This window comes from Mustelus asterias, chromosome 15 (genome assembly GCF_964213995.1).
Source record: "Mustelus asterias chromosome 15, sMusAst1.hap1.1, whole genome shotgun sequence".
NCBI classification, from domain to species: Eukaryota; Metazoa; Chordata; class Chondrichthyes; order Carcharhiniformes; family Triakidae; genus Mustelus; species Mustelus asterias.
In genome coordinates, this window is record NC_135815.1 from 90,888,479 (window position 1) to 90,908,844 (window position 20,366).

The window sequence follows — 20,366 nt, forward strand, 5'->3', positions numbered from 1 at the left end:
TGGCATGAATGGCGGTAAGATTGCGCCCACCGTTTTTCATGCCAGACCCAACACTGCCATTTTTTGGTCAGATTTTGCCCTCTCTTTCTCTCTCTCTTTCTCTCTCTCTCCCTCTCTTCCTCACTTTATAGCATGATCGCCGAACGTAATCATTTTAAAGGTTAACTTTTTGGACCAGGATTGTAGATAAAAGAGAGTGTAGCATATGGCAGTACGTAAAAGATCATTACGCGCAAGCCTACTGCTTGTTAGAAACACACTGCTGGTTTCACTTAGCTGCCTTACAAGATTTGCCGTGGGTTGCTAATCTCTCAAAGAGCTATGTCTTCTGGTGAATCTGTCGTTTAATGTGGAACTCAGAAAGATAATCTTCTGCAATAAATATGATGGCAATATAATCAAGCTTCATAAAAATGAGCCAAAAATAAAACAAACTTTTAACAACCTGGCATAAATCATGTGATCCGATGCATTTCCTGAAAAGTCCTTTTGATTTGTGCCTCTCAATATTCCCATTGCGTTTACTTTCATTACTAACTGACAGACGCCAGAGTATAAAAATGGGAAACAGATTGCTCTCATTCCCTACCTTCTGGATTGTCCTCTTTTAATCGAACTGCTTAAGGGGAGAAGGTAAAATTGTGGTTGTATCACTGGACAAGGGGTGGCACATTGGCACAGTGGTTAGCACTGCTACCTCGCAGCGCCAGGGACCAGGGTTCAATTCCGGCCTTGGGTTGCTGTCTGTGTGGAGTCTGCACGTTCTCCCCGTGTCTGCGTGGGTTTCCTCCAGGGTGCTCCGGTTTCCTCCCACACTCCGAAGATGTGCAGGTTAGGTTGATTGGCCGTGATAAAATTGCCCCTTCGTGTCAGGGGGGATTAGGAGGGTAAATATGTGGGGTTACGGGGATAGGATTTGGCTGGGATTGTTGTCGGTGCAGGCTCGATGGGCCAAATGGCTTCCTTCTGCACTGTAGATTCTATGATTCAGAGGCCCACGCTAGCGTTCTGAGGACATGGCGTCGAATCCCGTCACGGCAGCTGGTAGAATTTGACTCCAATTAATAAATCTGGAATATAATGCTAGTTTGAGTAGTGGTGACCATGAAGCCATCATTGATTGTTGTAAAAACCCATTTGGTTCACTCATATCCTTTAGTGGAGGAAACCTGCCATCCTTACCTGGTCTGGCCTACATGTGACTCCAGACCCACAGCAATATGGTTGATTCTTAACTGCCCTCTGAAATAGCCTAGCAAGCCAATTAGTTCAAGGGCAATTAGAGATGGAATTTTTAAAAATTCATTCATGGGACATGGGCGTCGCTGGCTGACCAGCATTTATTGCCCATCCCTAGTTGCCCTTCTTCAGAGGGCAGTTGAGAGTCAACCACATTGCTGTGGCTCTGGAGTCACATGTAGGCCAGACCAGGTAAGGACAGCAGATTTCCTTCCCTAAAGGACACTAGTGAACCAGATGGGTATTTCCAACAATCGACAAGGCTTTCATGGTCATTAGTAGATTCTTAATTCCAGATATTTTTTATTGAATTCAAATTCCACCATCGGCTGAGGTAGGATTCGAACCCGGAACCCCAGAGCATTAGTTGAGTTTCTGGATCAATAGTGTAATGATAATACCACTAGGACATTGCCTACCCTATGCCATGAAGGGAAAAAAGCCCCTCTATTTCTTTATTCCTTTAAGATGGGGTGGCACAGTGGCACTGTGGTTAGCGCTGCTGCCTCACTGCGCCAGAAACCCGGCTTCGATTCTGGTCTTGGGTGACAGTCCGTGTGGAGTTAGCATATTCCCCCCACTGTGTCTGCGTGGGTTTCCTCTGGTTTCCTCCCACAGTCCAAAGATGTGCAGGCGAGGTGCTGTAATTTTCTTTGTTCTTTGTTCAATCGGGCAGCATGGTCGGTGCAGGCTTGGAGGGCCGAAGGGCCTGTTCCTATGCTGTAATTTTCTTTGTTCTTTGTTAAAATTGCCCCGTAGTGTCCCAAGATGTGTAGTTTAGGGAGATTAGTGGGATAAATGTGTGGGATTACGCGGAGAGGGCAGGGGGTGGCCCTGGGTTAAGATGCTCTGTCGGAGATTCAGTGCAGACTTGATGGGCTGAATGGCCTCCTTCTGCACTGTAAGGAATCGATGTTCCCTAAATCCTTTCTGACTATGACATCTAATGTCCATATTTGGCTTATTGTCCAGATTTGTTTGATAATGCTTCTATGAAGCACCAAGCTTTAATAATTTTAAGAAGCTATACGAATGCTAGCAGCATTTATACCATTACCTGAAATACTATTCATGGGTTTAAAAGCCTACCTTCTTACACAGCACTTCCATTCAATGTTCACATCTTGCCTGTGTCAATGTGACTGTGCAGCATGCCACTTCTGTGTTTCTTTGGCCCAACCTTCCCCTCCCACCTCAGATACCCGGCCTACATGTGAGTCCAAACCCACAGCAATGTGGTGAACTATTAACCTCGAATGCCCCATGGCATAGGTGCCGCCACAGTACTGTTAGGGAGGGAGTTCCGGGTTCTTGGCCCAGCGACAGTGAGGGGAATGATGACACACACACAATAAAATCATCGTGATCTGGCGAGCGCGGGGAACGTGTGCGGCTGAATATCGCTGAATGAGGAGTTGCATTGCTCCGGACTCAAGACATGATGCTGCTCTGTTTTTGAGGAGTTCAGAGAGAGGGGAAGGAGTTGGACAGACAAAGACCCCAGCATAGCAAAGCACCGTCGAGTTGTCTGTTAGAAACTTGCGGTTGAGTGGGTGGGATTTTCCATGCCCCCCCGACCCTGGCGTGATTTGCGATGATGGGGGTGGCCCATCCTTGGCTGGCAGTGGGATTTACCAGTCCCACTGCTGTCAGTGGATTTTCCTGTTGTTCGCACCCTCTGCCACTGTGGAAACCATAGCAGGGGGCTGGGGGGTTGGTAGGGGGAGGGAGGGTGGGGCACTGTCAGCGGGACCGGAAGACCCTGCCAGTGGGATCTGCTGGAAAACTTTGGCCACGATAACCAAAACTGACCCGATATGGCATGTGGCATTCTCATATGGCATTCTCTCTTCTACCTTCTCCCTTCTGGAAAAAGATACAAAAGTCTGAGGTCACGTACCATCCGACTCAAGAACAGCTTCTTCCCTGTTGCCGTCAGACTTTTGAATGGACCTACCTCGCATTAAGTTGATCTTTCTCTACACCCTAGCTATGACTGTAACACTACATTCTGCACTCTCTCCTTTCCTTCTCTGTGAATGGTATGCTTTGTCTGTATAGCGCGCAAGAAACAATACTTTTCACTGTACGTTAATACATGTGACAATATAAATCAAATCAAATCAAATCAAATGTGGTATTTTCTTTCCAGTATTGACACAAGATGTATATCAAATGAATTTTTAAGCCAGCTTCATCTTACAGTGGTTGGGGCGGCACTGTTGTTAGCTGCCTCACAGTGCCAAGGACCCAGGTTTGATTCCCGGCTCGGGCCACTGTCTGTGTGGAGTTTGCACATTCTCCCCGTGTCTGCATGGGTTTCCTCTGGGTGCTCTGGTTTCCTCCCACACTCCAAACTTGTGCGGGTTAGGTGGATTGACCATTGCCCTTTAGTGTCAGGGGGACTAGTTAGAGAAAAATGCATGGGGTTGTGGAGATAAGGCATGGGTGGGATTGTGGTCGGTGCAGACGCGATGGGCTGAGTGGCCTCCTTCTGCACTGTAGGGACTCTATGATTCTATCATCTCAAGTATCATGTCATTGAGAATATTTCAGATTGGGATTGGTGCTGGAATGTCTTACTATCGTAGGCAGTGAAATGTGTGCCCTATTTCAATTTCCGCTGCAAGCGAGCCTAAAAGGCAAATGCAAAATCCTGCGGATGCTGGAATCTGAAACAAAAACAGAAAAATGCTGGAGAATCTCAGCAGGTCTGACAGCATCTGTGGAGAGAGAATAGAGCCAACGTTTCGAGTCTGGATGACCCTTCGTCAGAGCTGAGGGAAAGAGAGCCAGCAGAGATTTACACTATGAGGGTCGGAATTGGACAAAGGGAATGTAAATGAGCGTGCAGAAGGATGAGAAGATGTTGGAAGTATCCGTTGGGTTGTTGTAGCCTAAAAGGCAGTTTGTCCGAAAAATGTAGTAGCTTTTCATATAAAACCTCAGAACAACTTTGCAGATTTGCACAAGGTATTGTTACTTTTATCAGTTTTTCTTAAAAGAAAAATGCTTTACCTGAACAAAGGAATTGATTGACTTTTTAAGGTAAATTTGAGCTGTCAGAAATGTGAGCTACTGGTTGGTAGAATCCAAGTCGGGATGTCATGTGGCTTGGAGGGGAACCTGCAGATACTGGTGTTCCCATGCGTTAGTTGTGATTGTCCTTCTGCACGGTCAAAGTTGTTGGTCTGGGACCGTGCTGCCAAAGGAGTCACTTCAGCACAGGGAGGCGATGGTCTAGTGGTATTATCGCTGGATTATTAATCTGGAAACTCAGCTAATGCTCTGGGCACCTGAGTTCGAATCCCGCCGCGGCAAATGGTGGAATTTGAATCCAATAAAAAATACCTGGAATTAAGAATCTACTGAAGAGCCATGAAACCAGTGTTGATTGTTAGGGGCGGCATGGTGACACAGTGGTTAGCACTGCTACCTCAAAGCGCCAGGGATCTGGGTTCGATTCCTGGCTTGGGTCACCGTCTGTGCGGAGTCCGCACGTTCTCCCCGTGTTCTGCGTGGGTTTTCCTCTGGGTGCTCCAGTTTTCTCCCACAGTCCAATTAAAAAATATCTGGAATTAAGAATCTACTGATGATCCATGAAACCATTGTTGATTGTCGGAAAAAGCCATCTGGTTCACTACTGCCCTCTGGGGAAGGAAATCTGTCACCCTTACCAGGCCTGGTCTACATGTGACTCCAGGGCCACAGCAATGTGGTTGACTCTCAACTGCCCTCTGAACAAGGCCAACTAGGGATGGGCAATAAATAAAGTAGTTAATTTATTAGTCACAAGTAGGCTTGCATTCACACTGCAATAAATTTACTGTGAAAATCCCCTAGTCGCCACTTTCCGGTGCCTATTCAGGTACACTGAGGGAGAATTTAGCGTGACCTCACCAGCACGTTTTTTGGACTGTGGGAGGAAACTGGAACACCCAAAGGAAACCCACACAGACACAGGGAGAACATGCAAACCCCACACAGACAGTGACCCAAGCCCGGAATTGAACCCGGGTCCCAGGCGCTGTGAGGCAGCAGTGCTTACCACTGTGCCACCTGGCCTGCCCATTGGCCAGCCAGCGATGCCCATGTCCCACAAATGAATTTAAAAAAAGGTGCCTGCGCTATTTTGTTCGGTTTTCGAAAACTCAAAGTTCAGATTCGAGCTTACCATTTGAAAGGCCTATGAAGCTCAAACTTCGAATGCGAATTCTTAATGTTTAACTGTATCAACATCTTACACTGTTGGCTCATTTTTCATTCCAGAGGAGCACCAGTCTTTAATGAGCTGCTGCTTTCTGATGTCATGCATCAATCACGTCTGCGTCCCGCTGTGCTCAAAGCCGCTGCTTCAACGACTCTTAACCTCACGTTGCCCTTGCACCCGAGAGAAAGGGATATTTACTCAGAAAGGAATGGCGTCGAGAAAGCATTTAAAATTTTACAAGGAATGTTTCAAATCTACCTTAATATTGCTGAAGAATTCAAAGCACAGACAAGTATTGCTTGATTCACAATAGTCTTACGATAGATCATTGGAAAATACTGGATCGGTTTTGGAGTCGCTGATTATATTACAGCGAGGTATCGCAACCCTTGCTGTTCCGGGATATGCTGTGGAAGGGTCCGAACATTAGATCCGTTAGGGGGAATTTTCCCATCCCGCCCGTAGGGGAATCGTAGCAGGCGGGACACGGACCATGCAAAGGTCTGTTGACCTCAGGTGGGATTTTCCAGTTTTGGGGCAAGCGCGACGGGAAAATCCTGTTTGTTCCCTCTCACTTTTTGTCACTGACTGGTCTTGATTACTTCTTTATTTTCCCTTCATCATCAAAGAATTATAGGGGCAACTTAGCATGGCCAATCCACCTAACCTGTGCACCTTTAGACTGTGGGAGGAAACCGGAGCACCCGCAGACACGGCGCTGTGAGGCAGCAGTGCTAACTACTATGCCACCATGCCATCCACTGGTAACTACACAGTTTTGGTCTCCTTCCTTGAGAAAGGACGCAATGGCACTGGAAGGGGTGCAGAGGAGATTCACTCTGTTGATTCCGGAGATCTTATGAGGAGAGACTGAGTAGACTGGGGCTATACTCATTGGAATTTAGAAGAATGAGGGGGGATCTTTTGGAACATATAAAATGATGCAGGGAATAGACAAGATAGAAGCAGGGAGGTTGTTTCCACTGGCGGGTGAAACTGGAACTAGGGGGCATGGTCTTAAAATAAGAGGAAGCACAATTAGAGTCATAGAATCATAGAGGTTTACAGCACGGAAACAGGCCCTTCAGCCCAACTTGTCCATGTTGCCCAGTTTTTACCACTAAGCTAGTCCTAATTGTCTGCACTTGGTCCATATCCCTCCAAACTCATCTTACCCATGTAACTGTCTAAATGTTTTTTAAAAGACAAAATTGTACCCGCCTCTACTATTGTCTCTGGCAGCTCGTTCCAGACACTCACCACCCACTGAGTGAAAAAATTGCCCCTCTGGATCCTTTAGTATCTCTCCCCTTAAACCTGTGCCCTCTCGTTTTAGACTCCCCTACCTTTGGAAAAAGATGTTGACTATCTAGCTGATCTATGCCCCTCATTATTTTATAGATCTCTATATAAGATCACCCCTAAGCCTCCTACACTCCAAGGAAAAAAGTCCCAGTCTATCCAGCCTCTCCTTATAACTCAAACCATCAAGTCCTGATAGCATCCCAGTAAATCTTTTCTGTACTCTTTCTAGTTTAATAGTATCCTTAGGACTGAGTTGAGGAGGAACTTCTTTACCCAAAGGGTTGTGAATCTGGAATTCCCTGCCCAATGAAGCAGTTGAGGCTACCTCATGGAATGTTTTTAAGGCAAGGATAGATAAATTTTTGAACAGTGAAGGAATTAAGGGTTATGGTGAGCGGGCGGGTAAGTGGAGCTGAGTCCACAAAAAGATCAGCCATGATCTTACTGAATGGCGGAACAGACTCACGGGATCAGATGGCCTACTCCTGCTTCCAGTTCTTATGTTCTTATGTTCTAAGTTCAAGGTCTTTATAAGTGGTGCACTATGTGAACTGACTTTCTAGTCTGCTGCTGATCTCAAACAGGACCGGAAGATATGGCTATTACAAATGTAAGCTGTACTTCACTGACAATACCTTAAGTAACTGAACATGCTGACAATGTGAGGATGAACTGTACACGTTGCGTAATTCAATCGCACCAGGAAAGTTTGTTTGGCTGTTGTGTACATTGACCTGTGCATATGTTAATAATATAAGAATGGCTGACTGGGTGCGCACACAGTTGCTGTGTTATATGAATGGATTACTGGGTGACGTAACTAGAACAGTTGCTGCGAAGGGATTGACCTTATGCTGGCTGTGATTATGCTGTAGCTCTTGGAAAGCCAACATTTTATGTGGCTGCAGATCCATTTGGTTAGACGCAGGGCATAAAATAAACTAATTTAAAACATCCATTAGTCTCTTTTACAATGCAGACATTTTTGTACTGGTGTGTAGCTGTATTTCTTATGTGTGCATGTCTCTGTGTATAGATAGATATATGAAAAGAAAATGTGCGTATGTATATTTTTATATACGTACACACATTTTATGTATTATATTTTATATATATCTTATATAGCTCTATGTACACACGGAGGCACACACAGATAAAACGTATATATGTCTTATTAAGCAGAAATTCTTCCATGTGTTACATTATCCCATGGGTAAGGTCAAATGTCAAATTGAGGCAGCAGTGGCACAGTGGTTAGCACTGCTGCCCCACAGCGCCAGGGACTTGGGTGCGATTCCCGGCTTGGGTCACTGTCTGTGTAGAGTTTACACATTCTCCCTGCGTCTGCGTGGGCTACCTCCGGGTGCTCCGGTTTCCTCCCACAGTGGATGTGCAGGTTAGGTACATTGGCCATGCTAAATTTTCCCTCAGTGTACCCGAACAGGCGCCGGAGTGTGGCGACCAAGGGAGTTTCACAGTAACTTCATTATGATGTTAATGTAAGCCTACTTGTGACACTAATAAATAAACTTTACTTTATATCCCAATGAATTTTCCTGTCTGCCAATACATGAAAGAATTGGCAGCTATGTATGTGCGATAATTGCCTGTTACAACTCACAAGGCTGCGTGTCAGGACAGCACGGTGGCACAGTGATTAGCGCTGCTGCCTCACAGCGCCAGGGACCCGGGTTCAATTCCGGCCTCGGGTGACTGTGTGGAGTTTGTCCCTTAGTGCCAGGGGGATTAGCATGATAAATACATGGAGTTACGGGGATAGGGCCTGGGTGGGATGATTGCCGGTGCTGGCTTGATGGGCCAAATGTCCTCCTTCTGCACTGTTAGAAATCTATGATTTACTAAGCACCAGAGGCATAAGTTATCACGGTGTTCCCAACAGGATTCTCATCCAGATATTTTGGGACTCAGATTTCTGGCGCAACATGATTATTGATGCTTGACAGGAAATGGGAATGTTTGAGGCACACTCTTTTTATATAGCACCGTTCGCATTTATTTAGTTGGAGTGGGTCTGTCAGAGTAAGCTCTCTAACGTGGATCTCGGTGGCTGGCTGAACTGTTTTACTGCCCAGAGGCGCACTGAGCACCACACATTCTTTCTCAGGCAAGTTCACCATTGCTTCCCGTTGCTGTTCTGTCCTGAGATAAATGGGAGTCAGAACAATAACACTGAACTGCTGAACTCTCTGTGAATGCTCCTGTCATCAGACCAATCACCCCGAGTGCTCCAGTGTGACAAAATTATAACCTAGACAGGAATTTCATGTTGTGTCTTCAGGTATAAATTACTTAATTTGCGCGGCACGCTGGCACACTGGTTAGCACTGCTGCCTCACAGCTCCAGGGACCTGGATTCAATTCCCGGCTTGAGTCGCTGTCTATGCTGAGTCTGCACGTTCTCCCCGTGTCTGCGTGGGTTTCCTCTGGGTGCTCTGGTTTCCTCCCACAGTCCGAAAGATATGCTGGTTAGGTTGATTGGCCATGCTAAATTGCCCATAGTGTCCCGAGATGTGCAGGTTAGAGGGATTAGCGACGTAAATGGGTGGAGTTGTGGGAATAGGGCCTGGGGTGGGATTGTTTTGAGTGCAGACTCGATGGGCCGAATGGCCTCCTTCTGCACTGTAGGGATTCTATGATTTCTAATTTCAACAAATCAGTTGGGAAATTATAGGGTTAGAGAGATAAGGCCAGAAAGCGAACATTATGTGCGTTAGTCTCTTTTGCAATGCAGACATTTTTGCATTGGTCTACAGCTGTATTTTTATGTGTGCGTGCCTCTGTGTATATATAGTTATAGAAAAGAAATGTGTGTGTGTGTATATTTTTATATACATACAGACATTTTATGTATTATATTTTATATATCATTTATATAGCTCCATGTATACATAGAGGCACACATAGATAAAACATATATTTGTCTAATTAAGCAGAAATACTTCCATGTGTTACATTATCCCATGGATAAGGTCAAGTATTATTAAATGGCAGAGCAGGTTTGAAGGGCTGAATGGCCTACTCCTGTTCCTATTTCCCATGGTATTAAATCAAATTTGATTGCTGGTTAACCATGGCTAAAAGTGACAGGCTATATGGGCGGCACCATGGCACAGTGGTTAGCATTGCGGTCTCACAGCGTAAGGAACTCAGGTTCAATTCCTGGCTTGGGTCGCTATCTGTGTGGAGTTTGCACATTCTCCCCATGTCTGAGTGGGTTTCCTCCGGGTGCTCCGGTTTCCTCCCACAGTCTGAAGATGTGCGGGTTAGGTGGATTGGCCATGCTAAATTGCCTCTTAGTGTCAGGGGGATTAGCAGGGTAAATACGTGGGGTTAGGGGGATCGGGCCTGGGTGGGATTGTGGTCAGTGCAGGCTCGATGGGCCTCCTTCTGCACTGCAGGGATTCTATGATTCTATAAAGTTGTCCAACTTTAACATTGTGGCCACCCCTCGGCTTACTGCGCAGCCCATTCATACCAGCTTCCATTACTCACAGTTACATGGTGGCCTGTCAGTGTTAAGTAGCAAGCAAGCAAGAATGCTGGTATCTGCTTGCTGAATGCACAGCAATAAGCCCCGAGCCCTATCAGCATGGTGGTGTACTGCAGTTGTGCAATGAAGTGGAAAGGAGTCAAACCATTATAAACCATCGGGGACACACAGGAGCAATGAATAGAGATTACTACAAGTCAACAGCTAACTGTCCATGGAGAGTCAGCCACAGACTAACAGGGTTGCATAACTCGATCAGCCTCATCATGAGCTGTGCCAACTATGATACCAACTGGTTCATTTTCTCGACTGTTTCCACTTTTTCCCATTGATGTAGACAGGGGCATGTCCTCCACTACGCCTCCTGAGGGGCATGTCCTCCACTATGCCTCCTGAAGCCCAGAGATCTTGGGCAATCTTGCTCAATTAGTAGTGGATGCGCGTCAAAAGTTTATAACTGCCCACAACTTTGCAGAAGATCAATACTTTAATTTGATGCCATACTATTGTGGTAAGGGAGGCAATCAGTCAAGTATGCACCGTTCAGTATGGAAGAATTGATGTGTATCCTGTCACAAACCTCCACAAACCCAGCCTTTCAAACATAGTTTCATTCTCTCCCCTCCTAATGTTGCCCTTCAGGTCTGGGGCGGGTCCTCTGCTCTCGTTGGTGGTGAGCTTAGAGCTGGGAAGGGCATTTAGTTAGGAGGAATATGGCATACATGAACTCCACTGCCTTCCTGCCTCTGCCAGATTTAAGCGCCGGAATTTTATCGCCCCGCCCGCTACGGGGATCGAAGCGAGTGAGGGGCAGACGATGGGAAGGTCTGTTGACCTCAGGCGGGATTTTATGGTTTTGGGAAAAGCGAGGTCGTAAAATTCCGCCCAAGTTGTGGGTATCAACCACCATTGCGGCGTTTCCCCCCTCCTTCCCTCCTGGGGGGGCCTGGCAGAGTGACCCTTGTGGGTACCCAGACCCCATTTCATAGAATCATAGAATTCCTACAGTGCAGAAGGAGGCCATTCGGCCCATCGAGTCTGCACCAACCACAATCCCACCCAGGCCCTATCCCCATAACCCCACATATTTACCCTGCTAACTCCCTGACACTAGTGTCAATTTAGCATGGCCAATCAATCTAACCCGCACATCTTTGGAGTGTGAGACCAGAGCACCCGGAGGAAACCCACGCAGACATGGTGAGAACGTGCAAACTCCACACAGACAGTGACCTGAGGCTGGAATCGAACCCGGGTCCCTGGCACTATGAGGCAGCAGTGCTAATCACTGTGCTACCGTGCCACCACTCAACTGGGCGTGAAGGCCAACACCCATTGATGCCTCCTCAGCCCTTTGATTTACCCTAGCAGTGACCACCACCACCACCAGTGGTGGCGCTGCTGAGCCCTCTAGACTGGCAGCTCAGTCCTTGCACACTCCTTGTTTCTGGTCTCAGTGGTGGAAGCCCTAAAACTTTCTGGAAGCTTCTGCCCATGATGTGATTTACAAGCAGATAGCAGTGACTGTAAAATAGTTCTTATGCTCGGTAATAAACACAAGAATGTGCTCAAAATCTGGCCGAAAAATGTAAACATGTTTAAGTACTGATTGAATGGCAGTAATAGATAAATGGCTCTACAGTAATTGATGACAGACAACCTGTGGTTTTATCCTTAAATCCAAATGCTTGTTCAGTAGCTCACCATCACCTCCTTAAGCACAATTAGGAATGGGCAATAAATGTTGGCCAAGCCAGCAAAGGCCACACCCTTTGAATTAATAAAAAAACTGCAATCTAATCCATTATTGTTTAAAAAATGGAAGACTTACACAGAAAAAAATACAATTTCTTTCTTCAAATCACAAATCGAACCAATGGGTGGATTTATAGAGTGGATTTATAGACTATGGACCACACGGTGGAACAGTGGTTAGCACTGCTACCTCACAGTGCCAGGGACCCGGGTTCGATTCCCAGCTCGGGTCACTGTCTATGCGGAGTTTGCACGTCCTCCCCGGGCCTGCGTGGATTTCCTCCAACAATCGACCCACAATGTCACTTGGTGATGATAAAATCATTGGGTGCTCAAAAAGTCATACAAAGTGAAACAACCGGGGATCTGGAATTTATGAAACAAGCCTGTTTTCCTTTGAAGCAATCAAGTTAAAAGCCGGAATCGCAGGTCTTCAAGATGCCCAAGTTCTGGAAAAAATCCAACTTTCGCACAAAAGAAGAATGCTGCAGATACTGGAAATCCGAGATTAACTCCAAGGGCAGCAGTGGTTAGCACTGCTGCCGCACAGCGACAGAGACCCTGGTTCGATTCCCGGCTTGGGTCACTGTCTGCAAGCTCTCCCCGTGTCTGCGTGGATTTCCTCCGGATGCTCCGGTTTCCTCTCACAGTCCGAAAGACGTGCTGGTTAGGTGGATTGACCATGCTAAATTCTCCCTCAGTGTACCCGAACAGGTGCCGGAGTGTGGCGACGAGAGGATTTTCACACTAACTTCATTGCAGTGTTAATATAAGCCTACTTGTGGATTAGAGCAAAGGTAAAACAAATAAACTTTAAAGTTAATGCTGGGAACGGACTGTTTGTCTTAGAGGAAAGGCCAGACAGACCAGGTTTGTATTCTTTGAGATGAGGCGAGTATGAGGCAATTTGATTGAAACCTATAAGATCCTGAGGGGTCTTGACAGGGTGGATGTGAAGAGGATGTTTCCCCCTTTGGGAGAATCTAGATAGGGGTCACTGGTTAAAAATAAGGGGTCGCCCTTTTTTCTCCGGGAGGATGGTAAATCTTTGGAACATCTTTCCTCAAGTGGACGCAGTCTTGGAATATTTTTAAGATAGATGGATTCTTGATAAACAAGGGGAGGGTTGAAAGGTTATCAGGGCTGGCGGGAAGTTACAGGGTGTTCAGCCATGATCTTATTGAATGGCAGAGCAGCCTCCAGGGGCCAAGCGGCCTACTGCAGCGATTCTATGATTCATAGAATCATAGAACCTAATTCATTTGTTCACATGTAAGAGGTCCGTTCTGCCGATTCAGGCAATCAGGGGTAGATTTTCAGCTTTACAGCCCTTGCATTCAGCACATTGCCTTGGGTGACACGGGGTGGCACGGTGGCACAGTGGTTAACACTGCTGCATCATAGCTCCAGCGACCTGGGTTCGATTCCCGGCTCGGGTCACTGTCTGTGTGGAGTTTGCACATTCTCCCCATGTCTGCGTGGGTTTTCTCCAGGTGCTCTGGTTTCCTCCCATAGTCCAAAGATGTATGGGTTGGATTGATTAAGAAGTTTAACAACACCAGGTTAAAGTCCAACAGGTTTATTTGGTAGCAAAAGCCACACAAGCTTTCGAGGCTCTGAGCCCCTTCTTCAGGTGAGTGGGAATTCTGTTCACAAACAGAACTTATAAGACACAGACTCAATTTACATGAATAATGGTTGGAATGCGAATACTTACAACTAATCCAGTCTTTAAGAAACAAAACAATGGGAGTGGAGAGAGCATCAAGACAGGCTAAAAAGATGTGTATTGTCTCCAGACAAGACAGCCAGTGAAACTCTGCAGGTCCACGCAACTGTGGGAGTTACAAATAGTGTGACATAAATTCTGATTCTAGGATCGCATGATAAAGACTCAGGAGGAAAAAAGCAGAAATATTTATGTGAAATAGTGTGACATAAACCCAATATCCCGGTTGAGGCCGTCCTTGTGTGTGCGGAACCTGGCTATCAGTTTCTGCTCCGCGACTCTGCGCTGTCGTGTGTCGCGAAGGCGCAGAGTCGACAGCGCAGAGTCGCGGAGCAGAAACTGATAGCCAGGTTCCGCACACACAAGGACGGCCTCAACCGGGATATTGGGTTTATGTCACACTATTTCACATAAATATTTCTGCTTTTTTCCTCCTGAGTCTTTATCATGCGATCCTAGAATCAGAATTTATGTCACACTATTTGTAACTCCCACAGTTGCGTGGACCTGCAGAGTTTCACTGGCTGTCTTGTCTGGAGACAATACACATCTTTTTAGCCTGTCTTGATGCTCTCTCCACTCCCATTGTTTTGTTTCTTAAAGACTGGATTAGTTGTAAGTATTCGCATTCCAACCATTATTCATGTAAATTGAGTCTGTGTCTTATAAGTTCTGTTTGTGAACAGAATTCCCACTCACCTGAAGAAGGGGCTCAGAGCCTCGAAAGCTTGTGTGGCTTTTGCTACCAAATAAACCTGTTGGACTTTAACCTGGTGTTGTTAAACTTCTTACTGTGTTTACCCCAGTCCAACGCCGGCATCTCCACATCTTGGATTGATTAGTCATGCTAAATTGCCCTTTAGAGTCCCGGGATGTGTAGGTTAGAGGGATTAGCAGGGTTAATGTGTGGATTTGTAGGAATAGGGCCCGGGATGGGATTGTTATCAGTGCAGACTCAATGGGCCAAATGACCTCCTTCTGCACTGTAGGGGTTCTATGATTCTATGACAGGTGAAGAGGAAATTCTGACTGGGGGCAGGCTCCCATGTTGGTAACTGAATCAGTTTCCTTCCATGGAAATGAATGGAAGGAAAATCTGATGGCTTTGTGAAGGATACGCAAACATCCATTGCCCCAGTCTACATTCTGCTTTGCCTCCAGCAGTTCTTAACAGCCAGATTGTGAAAACCGGGACTCTTTTTTATCTGACCCACATGATTAGAAGCTGAGGAAATGATAACAACCCCAGTCTAGTGCTGCTCCATGCTTGACATTTTAAAAATTCATTCGTGGGACACGGGCGTCGCTGGCTGGCCAGCATTTATTGCCCATCCCTAGTTGCCCTTGAGAAGGTGGTGGTGAGCTGCCTTCTTGAATCGCTGCAGTCCACGTGCTGTGGGTTGACCCACAATGCCGTTAGGGAGGGAATTCCAGGATTTTGCCCCTGCGACTGCGAAGGAACGGCGATATATTTCCAAGTCAGGATGGTGAGTGGCTTGGAGGGGAACTTGCAGGTGGTGGTGTTCCCATGTATCTGCTGCCCTTGTCCTTACAGATGGAAGTGGTTGTGGGTTTGGAAGGTGCTGCCTAAGGATCTTTGGTGAATTGCTGCAGTGCATCTTGTAGATAGTACACACTGCTGCTACTGAGCGTCGGTGGTGGAGGGAGTGGATGTTTGTAGATGTGGTGCCAATCATGCGGGGCTGCTTTGCCCTGGATGGCGTTAAGCTGCCAATGTGTTCAATAGATTCCCGACCTGGATGTGATTTAAATGATCAATAATGAAATGGGAAAAATGAGGATCCAATGGGAACTTGGGAGATTCTGGTTTGGTGACAAGGTTCTCGACGGAGCCCTTGGAAGAAAAGCTCAGATGATCTTGTTGCATGTTGACCTCCAACAACAATCAAAGATTTATTCAATTCCACTGTGATACTAGGTGCTATTAGCAATTAAACCTTAGAATCGCTGCAGTGCAGAAGGAGGCCATTCGACCCATGAGGTCTGCACTGACGCTGACAGAGCATCTCACCCAGGCCCTGTCCCCTTAACCCCACAAACTTACCCTGCTAATTCCCCTCATCTACACATCTTGGGACACTGAGAGAAATTTAGCATGGCCGACCAGCTAACAATTCTGATTTTGAAGGAGGCGGGACAGGAGGCATGCAACCAATCTGCTTGCAGTAGCAGGGTTCATAGAATCATAGAATCCTACAGTGCAGAAGGAGGCCATTTGGCCCATTGAGTCTGCAACGACCGCTATCCTGCCCAGGCCCTATCCCCATAACCCCAGGTATTTACCCTGCCAGCCACCTTGACACTAAGGGGCAATTTAGCATGGTCAATCCACCTAACCTGCACATCTTTGGACATGAAGGGGCAATTTACCATGGCCAATCCACCTAACCTGCACATCTTTGGACACTACAGGGCAATTTAGCATGGCTAATCCACCTAACCTGCACATCTCTGGACACAGTAAGAAGTCTAACAACACCAGGTTAAAGTCCAACAGGTTTATTTGGTAGCAAAAGCCACTAGCTTTCGGAACAGGTTGTCCCTTCGTCAGGTGGGTGGGAGTTCTGATTACAAACACCTGACGAAGGGGCAAATTAGCATGGTTAATCCACTGAACCTGCACATCTTTGGACTGTGGGAGGCAACCGGAGCACCCGGAGGAAACCCATGCAGACACGGGGAGAACATGCAAACTCCGCATAGACAGTGACCCAAGCTGGGAATTGAACCCAGGTCCCTGGCGCTGTGAGGCAGCAGTGCTAACCACTGTGCCACCATGCCACCCCTTATTTAAGGTTGCCTTGTATTGATCGATGGTTTCCAAGTAAACTCTGGCCGTTAGGGATTCCCAGACTTTGGGGAAACCGTGAAGCTAAAGAGGTTGAGGATGGCTGGAGGAGGTTAAGTGCCTTTCCACTGACTGGCTGGATTCCGCATATTTGGCACTCCTCCCCCACATTCGCCCCCCCTGCCAAATTGTTCTCTCGCCCAGGCTCCAACCTCTGACCAATGCTGCCAACCACTCCTGCACTCCTCCCTTCTCTGCTCCCTGGCCTGGTGGTTCTTGGAAGGCTTGCTTGATGGCCAACCATTCACCTGAGGGAAAGCCAGTCTTTCTGGTTTTCCTACTTCAATCCAGCTTCCCCTTGCCCCCATGCCCACCCACTGCTCCCGTCCTGCCTCTGAGCAACCAGAAGGAAAAACAAGACAGCTGGGACCAGTATTCCTATTTCCCTGTTTCACTGTTTTGTCCTTTCATCTCTTTGTGCATCACTTGCTGTCAACACCGGGATGAGGCATGACCTTTGACCTAGCTGGAAAGGGAGCTTTATGATGGGTTTGTTTGTGGCCATTGAGCCATTTTTTACCTTCTTCTATTTACTTGGGCAAGATATCAATTTTTAAGCCATTCCAGCCAAAGGATTTTGATTGTGTAATGCATACATCCAGACACTAGAGGGAGAGATAGGGGTTTTCTATTGGGATAAAGACCATGCTGCATTGCTTCAAGCTGTTCTAGTCACAAAGGGAGCAGTGCTTACAAACGAGAGGCACAGCAACAGTTGTGGAAATCAATGTTTAGGAACGTTTCCGAAAGTTTGCAAAATGGAATATGACTTCAAGATATAACAGTGTGACTAACTCGTGTGTGACTAACTCCTGCACAAAACGCACCCTTTGCTAGAAATTACTCATTAACCATAAATCCCAACCCAAATCAGAGTAATAAGGCAGACTAACTACTAATATACCCAAACTTGAGGTGTGTGATGATGGATTTTGTTGACAACATGGTGCGGAAAAACCCTTGAGCCATCGATGGGCGAGATCATACCTGCCTTTCACGCTCCCGCTACAGTAAAATCAGAGAATTTGGCGGCCAACCCTTTTTCAGGCCATTCGGCCCATCGTGTCTGTGCCAGCCATCAAGCGCCTACCTGTTCTAATCCGGTTTTCCAGCACTTGCTCCATAACCTTAGAATTATTGGGCTGGATTTTCTAGTCTTGGGGCGAGAGTGGCTGGAAAATCCCACCCGAGGTCAACGCATGGTCCGTGTCCCACCCGCTACGATTCCCGTGGCAGAAAGGACGGGAAAATTCTGTCCATAGAATCCCTAAAGTGCAGAAGGAGGCTATTCGGTCTATCATCTCTGCACTGTCTCTCCGACAGAGCATTCTACCCAGGCCCTATCCCCGTAACCTCAGTTAATCCCCCTAACACACAATCCTGGGACACTAAGGGACAATTTAGCATGGCCAATCCATCTAACCTGCACATCCTTGGATGTGGGAGGAAACCGGGGCACCCGGAGGAAACTCACGCAGACATGGGTAGAACGTGCAAACTCCAGACAGAGAGTCACCAAGGCCGGAATCGAAGCCGGGTCCCTGGCACCGTGAGGCAGCAGTACTAACCACTGTGCCACCGTGCCACCTTTGTGTGCTATGGTGTTTCAAGTGCTCATCTAAATGCTTCTTAAGTGTTGTGAGGGTTCCCGCCTTTACCATCCCTTCAGACTCCCACCATCCTCTGAGTTTTTCCTCAAATTCCCTCCAAATCTCCTGCCACTTACCTTAAATCAATGCCCCCTGGTTAATGTCCCCCCCCGCAATCACCCCCACCCCTTCGCCCCCCCCCGCCACTCAAGGAGAAACCTTCTTCCTATCTACCCTATCAACATCCCTCCTAATTTTGTAAGGCTTCAGAGAAAGCAGGTTGGGGTCGATTGTTGTTAAAATTGGAATGGGAAAATGAAGGGAAATGTGAAATGAGGTGCTAAGTCATTCTAATCTCTTTAACACTTTTGCCCCAGCTTGAGATCGACACCATTCTGTGTGATCGGAAAAATAAAATGCGGCGTTCAAATTGGACAGAGCCAAAGAGGTAACGCATTCAATATCAGAGTAAGCAGAATAAAAACCTGCAGCTAAAAGTAGTTGAGGAGATGTCGGCGTTGGACTGGGGTAAACACAGTAAGAAGTTTAACAACACCAGGTTAAAATCCAACAGGTTTATTTGGAAAAATAGACACAGCTTTTACTGAAACAGCGACTCAAAGTTGGAGGTAGAAAAAGAGGACTGAGTCATTATTTTTCCCACTCCCAGCTGTCTAACATAATCATTTTACTTTGGGAGATATTAAGGTGTTTAAGGGAAAAAAAATGTGACCGACAGCACACTCAACAAACAAAAAAAACACATCAGTTCAGACAAATGAGGGGGGATCTCATAGAGACTTAGAAAATTCTTACAGGACTAGACAGGGTAGACGCAGGGAGGATGTTCCCGATGGTGGGGGAGTCCGGGACCAGGGGACACAGTCTGAGGATTCAGGGTAGACCATTTAGGACGGAGGTGAGGAGACATTTCTTCACCCAAAGAGTGGTGAGCCTGTGGAATTCATTACCACAGGAAGTAGTTGATGCCAAAACATTGAATTCAAGAGGCGGCGAGATATAGCACTTGGGGCAAACGAGATCAAAGGTTATGGGGAGAAAGCAGGATTAGGCTATTGAGTTGGACGATCAGCCATGATCATAATGAATGGCGGAGCAGGCTTGAAGGGCCGAATGGCCTCCTCCGGCTCCTATCTTCTATGTTTTTATCAAATTGGGAATAACACGGTAGCACAGTGGTTAGCACTGCTGCCTCACAGCGCCAGGGGCTCAGGTTCAATTCCAGCTTCGGGTGACTGTCTCTGTGGAGTTTGCACATTCTCCCCGTGTCTGTGTGGGTTTCCTCCGGGTGCTCCGGTTTCCTCCCACAGCCCAAAGATTTGCAGGTTAGGTGGATTGGCCCTTAGGGTCCCAGTATGTGTACGTTAGGGGGATTAGCGAGGTAAGTGTGGGAGGTTACAGGAATGGGTCTGGTAGGATGCTTTGTCGGAGAGTTGGTGCAGACTCAATGGGCCGAGTGGCCTCCTTCTGCACTGTATGGACTCAATAATTGTATAAGTAAGAATCTGAGTGGCCTTGGGAACTCTGGTGGGAGGATATATTCTCATCATGGAAGAGAGATAGTCACTTGAAGGACAGGAGCAAAGCAATCTGGACATCTGCACAGGTTTGCGAATAAATATATAAATAATTAAAAATAAATAAGGTGCCTGAGCTCAAAGTGATTAGTGTCACAAGTAGGCTTACATTAACACTGCAATGAAGTTACTGTGAAAATCCCCTATTTGCCACACTCCTGCACCTGTTCGGGTAACACTGAGGGAGAATTTAGCACGGCCAATGCACCCTAACCAGCACGTCTTTCGGACTTGGGAGGAAACCGGAGCACCCGGAGGAAACCCACACAGACACGGGGAAAACATGCAAACTCCACACAGACAGTGACCCAAGCCAGGAATCGAACCCGCATCCCTGGTGCTGTGGGGCAGCAGTGCTAACCATTGTCACGACAAACACAGTTGCTGGAAATTTACCACCTCGCCCGCCCGAGGCTCGTAAGATCCCGCCCGAGGCAAATGGAGAATGCCGTTCTGCAAGCCTCGGCCGCCCCGATTCCAGGACGAGCATGCCGGTACAATTCCGGCCAGTGTTGCGCCAGGCTCGAGATGGTACTGATATTCTGACATGGCCTTCCTGTG